Here is a 19,885-nt window from a genome sequence, read left to right as displayed (position 1 = left end):
AGTGATTTTAGCCTTCTTGAGGCATTGTAAACGGTATAGAGGCTGTCTGATCAAAGACCTGAGAGTGATTTTAGCCTTCTTAAGGCATTGTAAACGTTATAGAGGTGGTCTGAGCAAAGATCTGAGAGTAATTTTAACGTTCTTCACGGATTATAAACGTTATAGAGACTGTATGATCAAAGATTTGATAGTGATATTAGCCTTTTGGAAGCGTTGTAAACGTTATAGAGGCTATCTGAGCCAGGATCTGACAGTAATTTTAGCCTTCTTGGGGCATTGTAAATATTATAGAGGCTGTCTGTGCAAAGATCTGACAGTGATTTTAGCCTTTTGGAAGCGTTGTAAACGTTTTAAAGGGTGTCTGATCAAAGATCTGACAGTGATTTTAGCCTTCTTGAGGCATTTTAAACGTTATAGAGGCTGTCTGAGCTAAGATCTGAAAGTAATTTTAGCATTCTTGAGCAATTATAAACGTTATAGAGGCTGTCTGATCAAGGATTTGACAGTGATTTCAGTCTTCTGGAAGCGTTTTAAACGTTATAGAGGATATTTGAGCAAAGATATGACAGTAATTTTAGCCTTCTTGGGGGCATTGTAAACGTTATAGAAGCTGTCTGAGCAAAGATATGACAGTGATATTAGCCTTCTAGAAGTGTTGTAAACGTTAGAGAGGCTGTCTGAGCAAAGATCTGACAGTGATTTCAGCCTTCTTGAGGCATTGTAAACGTTATAGAGGCTGTCTGATCAAAGATCTGACAGTGATTTTAGCCATCTTCAGGCATTGTAAACATTATAGAGGCTGTCTGAGCAAAGATCTGACACTAATATTAGTCTTCTGGAAGCATTGTAAACGTTATAGAGGCTGTCTGGGCAAGGATCTGGCAGTAATTTTAGCCTTCTTGGGGAATTGTGAACGTATTAGAGGCTGTCTGATACAAGATCTGACAGTGATTTTAGCCTTCTTGAGCCATTGAAAACTATATAGAGGCTGTCTGAGCAAAGATCTGCCAGTAATTTTAGCCTTCTAGAAACATTGTAAAGGTTAAAGAGGCTGTCAAAGCAATGATCTGACAGTAATTATAGCCTTTTTGGGGCATTGTAAACGTTATAGAAGATGTCTGATCAAAGATCTGACAATGATTTTAGCCTTCTAGGAGCGTTGTAAACGTTTTAAAGGGTGTCTGAGCAAAGATATAACAGTAATTGTAGCCTTCTTGAGGCATTGTAAACGTTATAGACGCTGTCTGATCAAAGATCTGACAGTGATTTTAGCCTTCTGGAGGCATTGTAAACGTTATAGAGGCTGTCTGAGCGAAGATTTGACAGTGAATTTATCCTTTTAGAAGCGTTGTAAGCGTTATAGAGGCTATTTGAGCAAAGATCTGACAGTAATTTTAGCCTTCTGGAGGTATTATAAACATTATAGAGACTGTCTGAGCAAAGATCTGACAGTGATTTTAGCCTTCTGGAGGCATTGTAAACGTTATAGAGGGTGTTTGAGCAAAGATCTGACAGTGATTTTAGCCTTTTGGAAGCGTTATAAACGTTATAGAGGCTCTCTGATCACAGATCTGACATCGATTTTAGCCTTCTGGAGGCATTGTAAACGTTATAGAGGCTGTCTGTGCAATCATCTGACAGTAATTTTAGTCTTTTTGGGGCATTGTAAACATTATAGAGGCTATCTGATCAATGATCTGACAGTGATTTTCGCCCTCTTGGGGAATGGTAAACGTTTAGAGGCTGTCTGATTAAAGATCTGACAGTGATTTTAGCCTTCTTGTGGCATTGTAAACGTTATTAAAGGCTGTCTGATCAAAGATCTGACAGTGATTTTAGCCTCTTCAGGCATTGTAAACATTATAGAGGCTGTCTGAGCAAAGATCTGACAGTGATTTTAGCCTTCTGGAAGCTTTGTAAACGTTATAGAGGATGTCTGAGCAAAGATCTGACAGTAATTCTAGCCTTCTTGGGGATTGTAAACGTTATAGAGGCTGTCTGGGCAAAGATCTGACAGTGATTTTAGCCTTCTTGTGTCATTGTAAACGTTTTAGAGGCTGTCTGATCAAAGATCTGACAGTGATTTTAGCCATCTTCAGGCTTTGTAAACATTATAGAGGCTGTCTGAGCAAAGATCTGACAGTGATTTTAGCCTTCTGGAAGCGTTGTAAACGTTATAGAGGCTGTGTGAGCAAAGATCTGACCGGAATTTTAGCCTTTTGGAAGCGTTGTAAACGTTATGAGGCTGTCTGAGCAAAGATCTGACACTGATTTTAGCCTTTTGGAAGCGTTGTAAACGTTATAGAGGCTGTCTGAGCAAAGATCTGACACTGATTTTAGCCTTCTTGGAAGCGTTGTAAACGTTATAGAGGCTGTCTGATAAAAGATATGACAGTGATTTTAGCCCTCTTTGGGCATTGTAAACGTTATAGAGGCTGTCTGATCAAAGACTGACAGTGATTTTAGCCTTCTGGAAGTGTTGTAAACGTTATAGAGGCTGTCTGGGGAAAGATATGACAGTGAATTTTGTCCTTCTGGAAACGTTGAAAACGTTATAGAGGCTGTCTGAGCAAAGATCTGACAGTAATTTTAGCCTTCTTGAGCCATTGAAAACGTCATAGAGGCTGTCTGAACAAAGATCTGACAGTGATTTTAGCCTCTGGAAGCGTTGTAAACGTTGTAAGGCTGTCTGAGCAAAGATCTGATAGTGATTTTAGCCTTCTGGAGGATTCTAAACGTTATAGAGGCTGTCTGATCAAAGATCTGACAGTGATTTTAGTCTTCTTGAGGCATTGTAAACGTTATAGAGGCTGTTCTGATCAAAGATCTGAGAGTGATTTAGCCTTCATGAGGCATTGTAAACGTTATAGAGCTGTCTGAGCAAAGATCTGACAGTGATTTTAGCCTTATCGAGGCATTTTAATCGTTATAGAGGCTGTCTGATAAAAGATATGACAGTGATTTAGCCCTCTTTGGGCATTGTAAACATTATAGAGGCTGTCTGATCAAAGATCTGACAGTGATTTTAGCCGTCTTGAGGCATTGTAAACGTTATAGATTCTGTCTGGGGAAAGATCTGACAGTGAATTTTGTCTTCTGGAAACGTTGAAACGTTATAGAGGCTGTCTGAGCAAAGATCTGACAGTAATTTTAGCCTTCTTGAGCCATTGAAAACGTCATAGAGGCTGTCTGAACAAAGATCTGATAGTGATTTTAGTCTTCTGAAGCGTTGTAAACGTTATAAAGGCTGTCTGAGCAAAGATCTGACAGTAATTTTAGCCTTCTTGGAGGCAATTCTAAACGTTATAGAGGCTGTCGGATCAAAGATCTGACAGTGATTTTAGTCTTCTTGAGGCATTGTAAACGTTATAGAGGCTTTCTGATCAAAGATCTGAGAGTGATGTTAGCCTTCTGAGGCATTGTAAACGTTATAGAGCCTGTCTGAGCAAAGATCTGACAGTGATTTCAGTCTTCTGGAATCGTTGTAAACGTTATAGAAAGCTATCTGATCAAATATCTGACTGTGATTTTAGCCTTCTTGAGGCATTGTAAACGTTATATAGGCTGTCTGATCAAAGATCTGACAGTGATTTTAGCCTTCTGGAGGCGTTCTAATCGTTAGAGAGGTTGTCTGAGCAAAGATCTGCCAGTGATTATAGCCTTCTGGAAGGATTTAAACGTTATAGAGGCTATCTAAGCAAAGATCTGACAGTGATATTAGCCTTCATGAGGCATTGTAAACGTTATAAAGACTGTCTGAGCATAGATCTGACAGTAATTTTAGCCTTCTGGAAGCGTTGTAAACGTTATAAAGGCTGTCTGAGCAAAGATCTGCCAGTAATTTTAGCCTTTTTGAGGCATTGTAAACATCATAGAAGCTTTCTCATCAAAGATCTGACAGTGATTTTAGTCTTCTGGAAGCGTTTTAAACGTTATAGAGGCTGTCTGAGCAAAGATCAGAAAATAATTTTAACCATTTTGAGGCATTGTAAACGTTAAAGAAGCTGTCTGATCAAAGATTTGATAGTGGTTTTAGCCTTTTTGAGCCATTGAAAACGTTAGAGAGGCTGTCTGAGCAAAGATCTGACAGTGATTTTAGGCTTCTGGAGGCGTTGTAATCGTTAGAGAGGCTGTCTGAGCAAAGATCTGACAGTGATTTTAGCCTTCTGGAAGGATTTAAACGTTGTAGAGGCTATCTGAACAAAGATCTGAGAGATTTTAGCCTTCTGGAAGCGTTTAAACGTTATAGAGGCTGTCTGAGCAAAGATCTGACAGTAATTCTAGCCTTCTTGAGGCATTGTAAACGTTTAGAGGCTGCTGATTAAAGATCTGTCAGTGATTATAGCCTTCTGGAGGTGTTGTAAACGTTATAGATACTGTCTGATCAAAGATCTGACAGTGATTTTAGCCTTCTGGAAGCGGCAAACGTTATAGAGGCTTTTTGAGCAAAGATCTAACAGTAATTTTAGACTTCTTGAGGCATTGTAAACGTTATAGAGGCTCTCTGAGCAAAGATCTGACAGTAATTTCAGCCTTCATGAGGCATTGTAAACGTTATAGAGGCTGTCTGATCAAAGATCTGACAGTGATTTTAGCCTTATGGAGGCGTTGTAAATGTTATAGAGGCTCTGAGCAAAGATCTGGTAGTGATATCAGCCTTCTGGAAGCATTAAACGTTATAGAAGCTGTCTGAGCAAAGATCTGACAGTAATTTTAGCCTTCTTAAGGCATTTTAAACGGTATAGAGGCTGTCTGAGAAAGTATCAGACAGTAATTTTAGCCTTCTTGGGGCATTGTAAACGTTATAGAGGCTGTCTGATCAAAGATCTGACAGTGATTTTAGTCTTCTGGAAGCGTTGTAAACGTTATAGAGGCTGTCTGAGCAAAGATCAGAAAATAATTTTAACCATTTTGAGGCATTGTAAACGTTATAAGAAGCTGTCTGATCAAAGATCTTGACAGTGGTTTTAGCCTTTTTGAGCCATTGAAAACGTTAGAGAGGCTGTCTGAGCAAAGATCTGACAGTGATTTTAGCCTTCTGGAGGCGTTGTAATCGTTAGAGAGGCTGTCTGAGCAAAGATCTGACAGTGATTATAGCCTTCTGGAAGGATTTAAACGTTGTAGAGGCTATCTGAACAAAGATCTGACAGTGATTATAGCCTTCTGGAAGCGTTTAAACGTTATAGAGGATGTCTGAGCACAGATCTGACAGTAATTCTAGCCTTCTTGAGGCATTGTAAACCTTTTAGAGGCTGCTTGATTAAAGATCTGTCAGTGATTATAGCCTTCTGGAGGTGTTGTAAACGTTATAGATACTGTCTGATCAAAGATCTGACAGTGATTTTAGCCTTCTGGAAGTTGCAAACGTTATAGAGGCTGTTTTGAGCAAGATCTAACAGTAATTTTAGCTTCTTGAGGCATTGTAAACGTTATAGAGGCTCTCTGTGAAAAGATCTGACAGTAATTTCAGCCTTCATGAGGCATTGTAAACGTTATAGAGGCTGTGTGATCAAAGATTTGACAGTGATTTTAGCCTTATGGAGGCGTTGTAATGTTATAGAGGCTGTCCGAGCAAAGATCTGACAGTGATATCAGCCTCCTGGAAGCATTAAACGTTATAAAGGCTGTCTGAGCAAAGATCTGACAGTAATTTTAGCCTTCTTAAGGCATTGTAAACGGTATAGAGGCTGTCTGAGCAAAGATCTGACAGTAATTTTAGCCTTCTTGAGGCATTGTAAAAGTTTTAGAGGCTGTCTGAGCAAAGATCTGACAGTGATTTTAGCCTTCTGGAAGCGTTTAAACGTTATATAGGTTGTCAGAGCAAAGAACTGACAGTAATTTTAGCCTTCTCTGGGCATTGTAAACGTTATAGAGGCTATCTGATCAAAGATCTGATAGTAATTTTAGCCCTCTTTGGGCATTATAAACGTTATAGAGGCTGTCTGATCAAAGACTGACTGATTTTAGCCTTCTTGAAGCGTTGTAAACGTTATAGAGGCTGTCTGATCAAAGACCTGACAGTGATTTTAGTCTTCTGGAAGCATTGAGAAACGTTATAGAGGCTGTCTGAGCAAATTTCTCACAGTAATTTTAGCCTTCTTGGGGCATTTTAAACGTTATAGAGGCTGTCTGAGCAAAGAACTGACAGTGATTTTAGCCTTCTGACCCATTCAAAACGTCATAGAGGCTGTCTGAGCAAAGATCTGACAGTGATTTTAGCCTTCTGGAAGCTTTGTAAACGTTGTAAAGGCTGTCTGAGCAAAGATCTGATAGTATTTTAGCCTTCTGTAGGAATTTTAAACGTTATAGAGGCTGTCTGATCAAAGATCTGACAGTGATTTTAGTCTTCTTGAGGCATTGTAAACGTTATAGAGGCTTTCTGATCAAAGATCTGACAGTGATGTTAGCCTTCATGAGGCATTGTAAACGTTATAGAGGCTGTCTGAGCAAAGATCTGACAGTGATTTTAGTCTTCTGGAATCGTTGTAAATGTTATAGAGGCTGTCTGAGCAAAGATCAGAGAGTAATTTTAGCCTTTTTGAGGCATTTTAAACGTTAAAGAGCTGTCTGATCAAAGATCTGACAGTGATTTTAGCTTTTTTGAGCCATCGAAAACGTTAGAGAGGCTGTCTGAGCAAAGATCTGACAGTAATTTAGCTTTCTCGAGGCATTGTAAACGTTATAGGGGCTGTCTGATCAGGGATCTGACAGTGATTTTAGTCTTCTTAGGCACTGTAAACGTTATAGAGGCTCTGAGTAAAGATCTGACAGTAATTTTAGCTTTCTTGAGGCATTGTAAACGTTATAGGGGCTGTCTGATCAGATCTGCGAGTGATTTTAGTCTTCTTGAGGCACTGTAAACGTTATAGAAGATCTCTGAGCAAAGATCTGACAGTGATTTTAGTTTCTTGAGGCAGTGTAAAAGTTATAAAGGCTGTCTGATCAAAGATCTGACAGTGATTAGCCTTCTTGAGGCATTGGAAACGTTATAGAGCTGTCTGAGCAAAGATCTGACAGTGATTTTAGCCTTCTTGAGCGTTGTAAACGTTATAGAGGCTGTGTGAGCAAAGATCTGACAGTAATTTTAGCATTTTGAGGCATTGTAAACGTTATAGAAGCTATCTGATGAAATATCTGACTGTGATTTTAGCCTTCTTGAGGCATTGTAAACGTTATATAGGCTGTCTGATAAAGATCTGACAGTGATTTCAGCCTTCTGGAGGCGTTGTAATTGTTATAGAGGCTGTCTGAGCAAAGATCTGACAGTGATTATAGCCTTCTGGAAGGATTGTAAACGTTATAGAGGCTATCTGAGCAAAGATCTGACAGTGATTTTAGCCTTCTTGGGGCATTGTTGAGCGTTATAGAGGCTGTCTGATCAAAGATCTGACAGTGTTTTAGCCTCTGAGCATTGTAAACGTTATAGATACTGTCTGATCAAAGATCTGAGTGATTTTAGCCTTCTTTGAGGCATTGCAAACGTTATAGAGGCTGTCTAATCAAAGATCTGACAGTGATTTTAGCTCCTGAAAGCGTTGTAAACGTTATAGAGGCTGACTGATCAAAGATCTGACGGTAATTTTAGCCTTCTGGAGGCATTGTTAACGTTATAGAGGCTGTCTGAGCAAAGATCTGACAGTGATTTTAGCTCTGGAAGCCTTTAACGTTATAGAGGCTGTCTGAAAAGAATATGACAGTGATTTTAGCCTTCTGGAAGTATTGTAAACGTTATAGAGACTATCTGATCAAAGATCTGACAGTAATTTTAGCCTTCTTGAGGCATTGTAAACGTTTTAGAGGCTGCTTGATTAAAGATCTGACAGTGATTTTAGCCTTCTGGGGGTGTTGTAAACGTTATAGATACTGTGTGATCAAAGATCTGACAGTGATTTTAGCCTTCTGGAAGCGGCAAACGTTATAGAGGCTTTTTGAGCAGAGATCTAACAGTAATTTTAGCCTTCTTGAGGCATTGTAAACGTTGTAGAGGCTGTGTGATCAAAGATCTGGCAGTCATTTTAGCCTTATGGAGGCGTTGTAAATGTTATAGAGGCTATCCGAGCAAAGATCTGACAGTGATATCAGCCTTCTGAAGCATTAAACGTTATAGAGGCTGTCTGAGCAAAGATCTGACAGTAATTTTACCCTTCTTAAGGCATTGTAAACGGTATAGAGGCAGTGTGAGCAAATTCTGACAGTAATTTTAGCCTTCTTGAGGCATTGTAAAAGTTATAGAGGCTGTCTGAGCAAAGATCTGACAGTGATTTTAGTCTTCTGGAAGTGTTCAAACGTTATAGAGGTTGTCAGAGCAAAAAACTGACAGTGATTTCAGCCTTCTTGAGGCATTGTAAACGGTTATAGAGGCTGTCTGATCAAAGATCTGACAGTGATTTAGCCTTCTGGAAGCGTTTAAACGTTATAGAGTATGTCTGAGCAAAGATCTGACAGTATTTCTAGCCTTCTTGAGGCATTGTAAACGTTTTAGTTGCTGCTTGATTAAAGATCTGACAGTGATTATAGCCTTCTGGAGGTGTTTTAAACGTTATAGATACTGTCTGATCAAAGATCTGACAGTGATTTTAGATTTCTGGAAGCGGTAAACGTTATAGAGGCTTTTTGAGCAGAGATCTAACAGTAATTTTAGCCTTCTTGAGGCATTGTAAACGTTGTAGAGGCTGTCTGAGCAAAGATCTGACAGTAATTTCAGCCTTCATGAGGCATTGTAAACGTTATAGAGGCTGTGTGATCAAAGATCTGACAGTGATTTTAGCCTTATGGAGGCGTTGTAAATGTTATAGAGGCTGTCCGAGCAAAGATCTGACAGTGATATCAGCCTTTTGGAAGCATTAAACGTTATGGACGTGTCTGAGCAAAGATCTGACAGTAATTTTAGCCTTCTTGAGGCATTGTAAAAGTTATAGAGGCTGTCTGAGCAAAGATCTGACAGTGATTTTAGTCTTCTGGAAGCGTTCAAACTTATAGAGGTTGTCAGAGCAAAGAACTGATAGTAATTTTAGCCTTCTTGAGGCATTTTAAACGTTATAGAGGCTGTCTTAGAAAAGATCTGACAGTAGTTTTAGCCTTCTTGAGGCATTGTAAATGTTACAGAGGCTGTCTGAACAAAGATCTGACAGTAATTTTAGCCTTCTGGAGGCGTTGTAAACGTTATATAGGGTGTCTGATCAAAGATCTGACAGTGATTTTAGCCTTATGGAAGCGTTAAACGTTATAGAGGCTGTCTGAGCAAAGATCTGACAGTAATTGTAGCCTTCTTGAGGCATTGTAAACGTTATAGAGGCTATCTGAGCAAAGATCTGACAGTAATTTTATCCTTCTGGAGGCATTGTAAACGTTATAGAGGCTGTCTGATCAAAGAGCTGACAGTGATTTTAGCCTTCTTGGAGGCATTGTAAATCTTATAGAGGGTCTCTGAGCAAAGATTTGACAGTGATTTAACCTTCTTGAGGCATTGTAAACATTATAGATACTGTGTGAGTAAAGATATGACTCTTATTTTTAGCCTTCTTGAGGCATTGTAAACGTTAATGAGGCTGTCTGAGCAAAGATCTGACAGTAATTTTAGCCTTCTTGAGGCATTGTAAACGTTATGGACGCTTTCTGAGCAAAGATCTGACAGTAATTTTAGCCTTCCTGAGGCATTTTAAACGTTATAGATGCTCTCTGAACTACGGAGTCTTCATAAGGAAAGATGCAGTTAGTTCTATTTCTGATTTATCACATTGTAAATATTTCATCTAGTGTTGCAGAACTCTAATCTTTTGAACTTCAGTTCGGGGCTGTGCCCATCCATAAAAGTTTTCATCTTGCATATCAAGTTGAACCCTGTCAATAGTGAAGATAATTTCCAAAATGTGAATTTTGTTGTACAAATTCTTTCATCGTAGCATGTGAAAGATAACAATTTCATTTTCAATAGAAGTAAACAGACAATATATCTTACTCTTTGTCAGATAATTTGAAAGCTGAATTAATCATATGTGGACGCGAGAGATTTAAAATTGATATCATATATGGTTAGAGGTGCTGTACTGATAATTTTTCTTTTAATGTTTATTGTACTTGTGTATTTGTTATATTAAGTGCTGTAAAGTACTGTATACGAAATACCGTATTTTACAACAGTTATGTAGATACAATATAGGCTACGTATACTTATTGTTTGAATGGCACAGATCAACCTGACGACAACAGTGAACACTTACGAGTGTTAGCTTAGGTAATTAAGCTCCACTGTAGTGATAGCACTGAACTGTACATATGTAATGGGAAAATTTTATCCTTTTAGTATTTTTCAATTTTTTTTTAGAAATTGATTCATAATCCGACTCTAATATCTTTAAAATTACCCATGTTCTTAGTAATGTTGATTACAAATATCATCTAAAGAATTTATTTCATAAACGAATGCATGTAACAGTTTTGCCATTCCCTTATGTTTTTCTCTCTCTATATCGCATACGTGGTCTAGAGTCCTTCTCACTTTCGTTTGGCCTTACTGGCATTAGAGAAAACAAGGAAAAGCGGGATGAGCATGATTCTCTTCCTTTAAAGATATGTGTTTTGGGTCGTTAGAGAAGACATTGAAGGTATCACTTTTCAAAGAGAATCAGTGTGTAAGATGAAATCATGGAAGAGTGTACAACCCCCTAAGCTTAATAAAGAAGAATATGGATCAAGTCTCTCTCTTCCACCCTAGGGACAGGACGTACTCTATTAATCGGGATAGTCTATGAGACAAGAGAACTTGGAAAGTAAGGTTGAATAATAATATGTTCAGAGGCCATGGACGCCAACAGGTAAGACTCGTCGTTCTTCTACCCTCTCCAATTTTCCTGTACCATCCAAGCAAGAACATCGAAGTCTTTTTGATGTCGAATAGAAATTTATGTCGGGGAAAAAGTTAAAATTCCCTGTGACACATATATTACAGTAATATATGGTACAGTATTAGCGATTGTTATATCAGATTGGAACAGCAGTGTTTTGTTATTATAAGTATCCCAATAACCAGTGTAACTGTATTTGTACTGTATTCTTCTCTAACCATGTACAGTAGGCCTACTCTGTACACTTGTTTACATGTACTGCTGACTCAATGAAATGTGTTCATACTGTAATATAATACTTATACTGTGATAAGAACTGAGTAAAAACAATATTAGGGAGTACAGTGTGTTACTTAGTGTGTTAGTCGACTGCACATAAGCAATGGTCAGTGAGATGGTAGGTTAGGAGATAACCCACCCTAGGGTAGCAAGTATTTAGGGATTCTCACTATTTCACAATTGTCTGTTACATAACCCCTGCAAAAAAGCGAGAGATGACCATAAAGACAAAATTAAAAATTACATCATGAATAAAGAAATAACAAAAAATATTATTACCCTAAAGTCTGGTTCTAAAAACAGTTTTATCTGTACACTACAAAATCTTCACTACCCAGCTTTTTTGTGTGTGAAAGATTGATTGGAAAGAAGAGTGACTTAATACATACAGAATAATATGATAATTTAATTTAAAATCTGTATTCTTGTCTATTATTCACACTCCAAACACGATCTTACCTTTTGCCCAGTGGTAAACGGCCTGCAGCAATATCTTAGGGCATTTGGGGGATTGTAGTACTGTTCGTAATTCCAGATGGAGTCAAATGCAGTATCCTGTGAAAAGGGGAAAATATATAGACCTATGGCAAAAGAGAGATTGGGAGGTAGACTATAGACCTATGGCAAAAGAGAGATTGGGAGGTAGACTATAGACCTATGGCAAAAGAGAGATTGGGAGGTAGACTATAGACTTATGGCAAAAGAGAGATTGGGAGGTATACTATAGACCTATGGCAAAAGAGAGATTGGGAAGTAGACTATAGACCTATAGCAAAAGAGGGGTTGGGAGGTAGACTATAGACCTATGGCAAAAGAGAGATTGGAAGGTAGACTATAGACCTATGGCAAAAGAAAGATTGGGAGGTAGACTATAGACCTATGGCAAAAGAGAGATTGGGAGGTAGACTATAAACCTATGGCAAAAGAGAGATTGGGAGGTAGACTATAGACCTATGGCAAAAGAGAGTTTGGGAGGTAGACTAAAGTTCTCAATGTCAGAAAACGGTCTACTAGCAATAACTGTAATTAATTTAATGTGTTTCTTCAAGGATGAAATGTATACTGCTACAAAGAATATCCAGTACAACAACATGAATTATGTATTTGTTAAAAAAAACATTATCATTTCCATCATCAATCTGATAACTGAATGATGATTGTATTTGCATTGTGTATTCTTCATCTGGAGCCTAATCATCATGTAGATAAATTATAGATTGAATTACATTGCCATAGGAATGGTGATTCCTTGGATCAATTCAAGTTTCTTCAGAATCCTTGTTACATAGCTTCTTGTCAACCTCAGGAATTAATGTATTTTACAATAATTCCAGGAATGAGAAGATAATGTAGTAGGGTGAGGCAATTTTGGACACCTTTTTAGTAACCTTTGTACAAAATCTACATTAATAATTTATGACCAAATACCAAACATGTTTTCAAGAGAGGGAGGTCTCATCTATAAAAATGGCTTGTTTCATAATCACCAAAGCATTGGAAATTCTCGTATTTCAGCAATGAAAAAAAAAAAATATCTTAGAGGCGAGGCAATTTTGGACAGTGAAGCAATTTTGGACACGTCTGTATCTCCGTTAAGCGTCAACGCTCGGTTGGGCAAACTATGACAATTTGTGGTCCCTATCAATATAAATATGGTAGAAAAAAAATTATAGACTTACATAAATTTTTGTGTCCGTAATCCATGATTGTTCAATTTTGCCTCGCCAAGAAAAAGGTGATAAGTTTGCCTGTCCAATTTTGCCGGACCATGGCTTTGAAAACTGTCCAATTTTGCCTTTCTATATGAATATGTAAATCAAACTTTGTATTCGAACACACAAATATACTTTTATGTATAAATCTGCATATATGTAATCATAAAAATTAAAAATAAGACATAAGGGCTGCAGTAAAGGGGGTGTCTACCCAAAGTGACACCCTAAAAGTGAGTGACACCCTGAGAGTTACATTCAAAAAACAGTTTCTTTCTAGCTCGATGGATGTGATATGATTTTTAAAAAGTTATTTAATATTAGGGACACTCTTAAAGCTGTTGACACTCAGGGGGTGAAACCTTCAAAAAGATTGACCAAAATATGGTAACATCCTCGAGAGGGGTGTCACCCTAAATGTTAGAAATATATATATAAAAAAACTCTACTGTATACATTGTTCCTATAATAATTCACATATCCAAATGAAAATTTCAGGAATTAAAATAGAATATATTTTCACTGTTCCTACTAATTTCCATGTAGATAACTGTCATATTGGCTTTTTTATATGGTGTTAAATGCAGCAACATTGGAGCGAACAGCTTGGTAGATACATCAAGGCGGGGCAAAGCTGATCCCATAAAAAATATTCGTCCTAAGTTGTACTTAGCTAGTTTATTTTTATCATTGTTACCTCATACTATGAACGAGCCATCAGAGATGCTTTTACCTACAAAAGAAAGGGATACAATCAAAGATTTAAGAAAAAAGATGAAATGAAGAAAAATAAAAGGAAAAACAAAGAAAGAGAGGTAGAAACATGACAAATAATGGAAATTCAAAGCAACCAAATATCTCTCGATTCTTTGAGAAAAAATGTGTCTGCAAACACTAACGTAAATATAAAAAAATCTAAATTGACCAGGGTAATAATTAGCGATAATTGAACTGCTAGGATAGTCCCGATGATGAATGATCAGGATTTATTTATACCTAAAATAAAACAAATAAAAAAAAGATATTAAGGAGCGTCCATTATTTTGCATTGGTAGAGCAACAAATGGGTTTTTAGAGGAAGAGGGATGCTAAGCGACTCGCCTTGAGCTAGATGCTTGAAGCCAAATATCATCAACATCATCTCCTCCCACGCCTATTGCTGCAAAGGGCCTCAATTAGATTTCGCTAGTCGTCTCTATCTTCAACTTTTAATTCAATACTTCTCCAATCACAATCTCCTACTTCATACTTAATAGTCCTCAGCCATGTAGGCCTGGGTTTCCAACTCTTCTAGTGCCTTGTGGAGGACAGATGAAAGTTTGGTGAACTAATCTCTCTTAGGGAGAGCAAGGAAGAGCAGGCCCAAACCATCTCCATCTACCCTTCAACATGATCTTGTCCACATATGGCGCTCGAGTAATCTCTCTTAGTTTCTTTTCTAATCCTGTCTGTCATTTAACATCCAATATTCTTCCTTGGGCTTTGTTCTCAAATCTACAAAATGAGTTTCATTAATATACCAAGATTCACGCCCATACAGTAACACCGATCTCACTAATTCTGATATATAGCCTGATTATTATATGTAATTTTAGGCGACATGATTTCCAAATTTCACAACCTAGCCATCGTCTGATTTGCTTTTTTCAATCTTTCATTAAACTCAAATTCTAAAGCTCCTATATTAGATATCATAGTTCCTAAATATTTAAATAATTCTACCTCATTAATCCTTTATCCTTCTAAAGATATTTCATCTTCCATTGCATATTCCGTTCTCATCATCTGTCTTTCTTCTATTTATCTCGAGCCCAACTTCATGTGATTTTTCATGCAATCTCGTAAGCAAGCTTTCCAAGCCCTGTAGTGTTCTGCTAATTAGGACATCGTTATCAGCATACTCTAGGTCTTCTAATTTTCTGTTACCAATCCAGTCCAATCCTTCTCCACCATCCCCAACCAATCTATGCATTACAAAATCTATGAGGATAAACAAGATGAGTAACAACACATTCCCTTAGAGTACTCCACTGTTCACTGGAAATTCGTTTGATAAGATGCCACTAACATTAACTTTGCATTTGCTATGCTCATGAACAGACAATTAAATTTACATATTTGAGAGGAACTCCATAATGACGCAGGACTCTCCACAAAATTTGCCAGAGCACATAATCAAAAACTTTTTCATAACCCACATATACCATCAAAAGTGGAGTTCTATATTCTACATATTGCTGTACCACATGTGATAAATGAAAATTTGGTCAGCACAACTTCTACCTTTTCTAAATCCTGCTTGTTCATCTTTCAGCTTTTCATCAATCTTTCTCTCTAGTCTCTTTAGAATGAGCATAGTATATATTTTCATGACAGCTAAGTGTGATGTCTCTGTAATGATTGCAATCAGTCAGATCTTTTTTTGTCATTTTCACCAGCACTCCTAGCTTCCATACATAAGACTTTGCCTCTTCACGCCACATTCTACAAAATAATCTTGTAGGTAATCTGGGAGTCACTTCATTTTCAGGCAATATCATTTCAGCAGTTATTCCTTCGTATCCAAGGGCTTTCCATCCTTTGAGTTTTTTTAAGAATAGCTTCGTCTTCAAACACACCTAATTCATTCATGGCCACATCAAGGTCTTCATCAGTTTCAGGTGTATCAACCAAATTATTCCCTTCGTATTTCCTATTCATGACCTCTCTAAAGTGTTCAATCCAACGTTACATTTCTTCATCTTCTTTTGATATAAAAGATCCATTTTTCTTTTTGATGGGTATATGCTTCTTCTTTTTTCCCGTAGAGATTTCATTAATAATTCTATGAGCAATTCCTACAACAAAGCCACTCCCTGAATTCTTAGCTTTGTCAGCCTCATCTGCTTTCCTGTCTAAATATTCTCTCCAATCATTCCTGATATTTCTTTTGACTTCACTATCACTACTGAAATACTTGGCATGCTCTGCCTTGTAATTTCCATTACTTCCTCGAAAACAATTTCTGTTTTTTACTTTTTATAGTACCCCAAGTATCATTTGATATCCATGGTTTTCTCCTTATAACTGCATGTCCCAACAAAACATCGTCTCTTGAAGTCTCTTAAGACTGTAAATCGATTCCTACATTCAGTTACAAAGATTTCTGTACTCATCCTCTAGAAGCTTAGTTGTATCAAACTTAGGTACTCTATCTACATTTCTGTTGGCTGCTTTCAATTTTAATATTTGTGTGGCAATGGGGAGCTGGTGATCCCTACCAATATCTGCACCTCTATAGTTTCTAACATTTCTCAGAGTCCTCCTTCTCTCTTTATCAATGGCTATGTGATCTATTTGATATTTGTAATTGCCACATGGTGAAGTCCATGTATATTTGTGTATATCCTTGTGCTGGAAAAGAGTACCTCCAGTAACAAGATTGTTTGTTGAACAATAACATAAAATGTACCCCATTTTAATTTGCAACTTCGCCAAGAACCTCAACACCCATCACATTTTCTATCCCTTGGTTATTCCTTTCAACTTTAGCATTGAAGTCATTAATCACAATTTTCAAATCTCTCTATGTTCTCATTTATTATACTCTGCAGTTCTTCATAGTTTTCATCTTTCCTTTCTTCAGGGGAATCATTTGTTGGCGCATAGCAAACTATAATACTCATATTGCACTGCTTTGATTTAATTTTTGTAAGTAACAATCTGCTATCTACAGCTCTCCATTTGGTTAATGCCTTTTCTGCTCTTGGTGTCATTATCATTATTCCTACCCCTTCTATTCTAACTCCATGTGTTCTTCCTGAGTAAATATATGTATTGCCTTGGTCTTAGAGTTCTTTACCAATCCCCTTACAAGGTGTTTCACTTAGGGCCAAGATGTCCAAACTATATTTCATAATTTCATTCTCTACTAGCTGTAACTTTCCAGTTTGATTAATGGTTCTAACATTCCAATTACCCATTTTCAATTTTTATTTAGTATTTACAAACCGGGAGTTTCTTAGCAACCTGTTACGCCCGGGACTGGGGGTAATTCTTTCATTTTCGATTTCTATAGACTGACTAAATCCATAGAGGATTCATTAGCTAAATTCATCAAAGAATAGCCAGTTTCTTAGTGATGCGCAGTGCCTATCTAAACAAGGCAAGTGACTCCTGCAGGTCCATACTAATTCCAGTAAGATCAACTGCCAGGCATTAGCAGTAGAGGAATATCCAGAGCACCAAACAGATACATACCTTTTTCAAATTACAGATGAAATAAATGGTCCTTTATTTATGGACCCCATGCCTCAAAGAGAATGCTTAGTGCCATATTTAAAAGAACTGAAGCTGTTTTTTTGAGCATTCGGTTGAATTAAATAGACCCATCATATATTCAAGCATTTAAATGGCACGTATATGGCTATAGTATATATTGAATTGTTCACATTTATTTCCAATTTTGTACTTGTCCCTATTTTCTCATTAGTGATAGGCTTGATTATAATTTTCTATGATTTTTTTTTTCATTTTCTTATGAATCAATATGATATTCTATTGAAATAAATGAAAAAAAAATATTTTCAAAGAACTATCATTTATCTATATTTCTAGTTAAAATTATTAAGAATACTGTATATATATATATATATATATATATATATATATATATATATATATATATATTTATACTTATATATGTATATGTATATATATATATATATATATATATATATATATATATATATATATATATATATATATATATATATATATATATATATATATATATATATATATATATATATATATATATATATATATATATATATATATATATATATATATATATCACAATCACACGTGATTTCAATCAATGTAAATATCACCCACGAATGGCATTTAATACCGAATTCTATCTTGGGAATATATATCCACTTGGAATTCATTTTATGGTAACAGCTTCTGGCTAGGTGGAGATTCGAACCCCCACCTGTTCGCCCGGAAACCATGCCAGCGACTACTCTACTGACTGAGCTCAGTCGGTAGAGTCGTCGCTGGCATGGTTTCCGGGCGAACAGGTGGGGGTTCGACGCTCTACCGACTGAGCTCAGTCGGTAGAGTCGTCGCTGGCATGGTTTCCGGGCGAACAGAGCTGTTACCATAAAATGAATTCCAAGTGGATATATATTCCTAAGATAGAATCCAGTATTAAATGCCATTAGTGGTTGATATTTATATATATACATATATATATATATATTTATATATATATATATATATATATATATATATATATGTATATATATATATATATATATATATATATATATATATATATATATATATAGATAGATAGATAGATAGATAGATAGATAGATTACAAAATCTATTACTAAATAACTTAACATTATGAATTGGACGTTTTTTTAATTGTGTCCAAAATTGCCTTACCATTTTTCAAGGCGAGGCAAAATTGGACACTAGATATTCCAAATTTTTTCATTATTTTTTTATTTCAAACCTTCCTAAAACATCATCCACTTATTTGTTTTTAGAAAAAATAGTTTCACGTATTATTTCTGAGAAACACTAAAATGAAGGTGAGGCAATTATTGGACACCCATATTCAACAATTTTTTTAAGGGTACTTAATACTTTTTAAAAACCAGACATACTAATATCTATAAAATAGAAGGTTGTGCAATTTCTAATAGAATTATAGTTTTCGAAAATTATAAATAGTTTTAGAGATATTGCATCTGTCCAATATTTGCCTTACTTGTCCAAAATTGCCTCTGTCCAATATTGCCTTACCCTACTATGCTTCATGTCACAAGAAGAATAAAAAGAGATATCCTTAAGGAAGAAAATATATTATAACCTATCCTAAAGGTTTGTAAGTTTCTCTCCCAATTATATGAAAACTTTTTTATTTCCAAACTGTTTTTCTCCTTTAGAAACTAATTACCTAACTTTTTCTAAGTGTCATTATTTTTACATTAGGGTTTTAGTAGAAAGGGAGGCGAGAGATTTGCGTGTTTGGTAATAATAGAAACATTATAGGATTAGATTTATCAAGACCTAATGCGAAAGTATTCTTTGTCTAATCGGTAGGAGGAACACATTATGTGAAGGCTACTTACAAATACAGTCAATGTGTTACAGGATCTAGTGTCCCCAGCGCAGGTATAGCCAGCGGGGTAAAGTAATTGTATTCCTTCCATATAGGCACACAAGAGGAAATCAAGATTTGGGAAAGAGCTTGCGGAAGCAATCCCAACGACCATGCCATTTGCTTCGCACTTGTGTTCCCAGAAGCTGTCTGCAACCGGTGGGGATCCCATGCAGCTAGGGCAGCTGTACGCAAGTGTGACGAACGACCTTATAAATCCATCTGAAAATGTGTCATCCGTTTACAATGTTGAAAATTATAATATTGTTTAGATAAATGAAAAAAAAGAAATCCATAAATAGATAAAATAATGTCTGCAGAAATGTTATGCAAAATATATAATGAAGTAGTTACATGTTATAAAAGATTCCGAGGCAAATGGGATACTAGAAATGATTGTAAACATCATAATGGATAAGCATTATGGAACTCGTTGTAGAGTAATAGATGCATTTGAAGTCAAGGCTGGAATACTATTAGGTGGAATACTGTCTCCTCTACAGTTTTTTTATGGTAATTGCTTATGTTATGAACAAGGTAATGCAAGCAATGAATAATGACATTCAAGGGAAAGGAGACCAAAGATTATATGATCTTGTATATACATATGATATAGTTGTAACTGCCTCTATAATGGCTGAAATACAGAAAATGATTGGTGGGTTAGTACCGGAAGGGAGAAAGGTTGGATTGGTGATCAACGAGAGAAAGACTTGAGGTCATGCAAACTTTACCAGAAGAGTAATATTACCAAACTCAAACTCATTCAAGCATTCAGGAACCATCATCACCAGCAATAGATCACTAGTTGAAGAATTCAAGGAGAGAATAAGGAGGACAGAACAGGCAATGGTCATGCTAAAACAGTTTGGAGGTCAAATCGAATATCAGTT

This window comes from Palaemon carinicauda, chromosome 3, assembly GCF_036898095.1.
Source record: "Palaemon carinicauda isolate YSFRI2023 chromosome 3, ASM3689809v2, whole genome shotgun sequence".
Classification (NCBI taxonomy): domain Eukaryota; kingdom Metazoa; phylum Arthropoda; class Malacostraca; order Decapoda; family Palaemonidae; genus Palaemon; species Palaemon carinicauda.
This window is presented reverse-complemented; position numbering follows the sequence as displayed.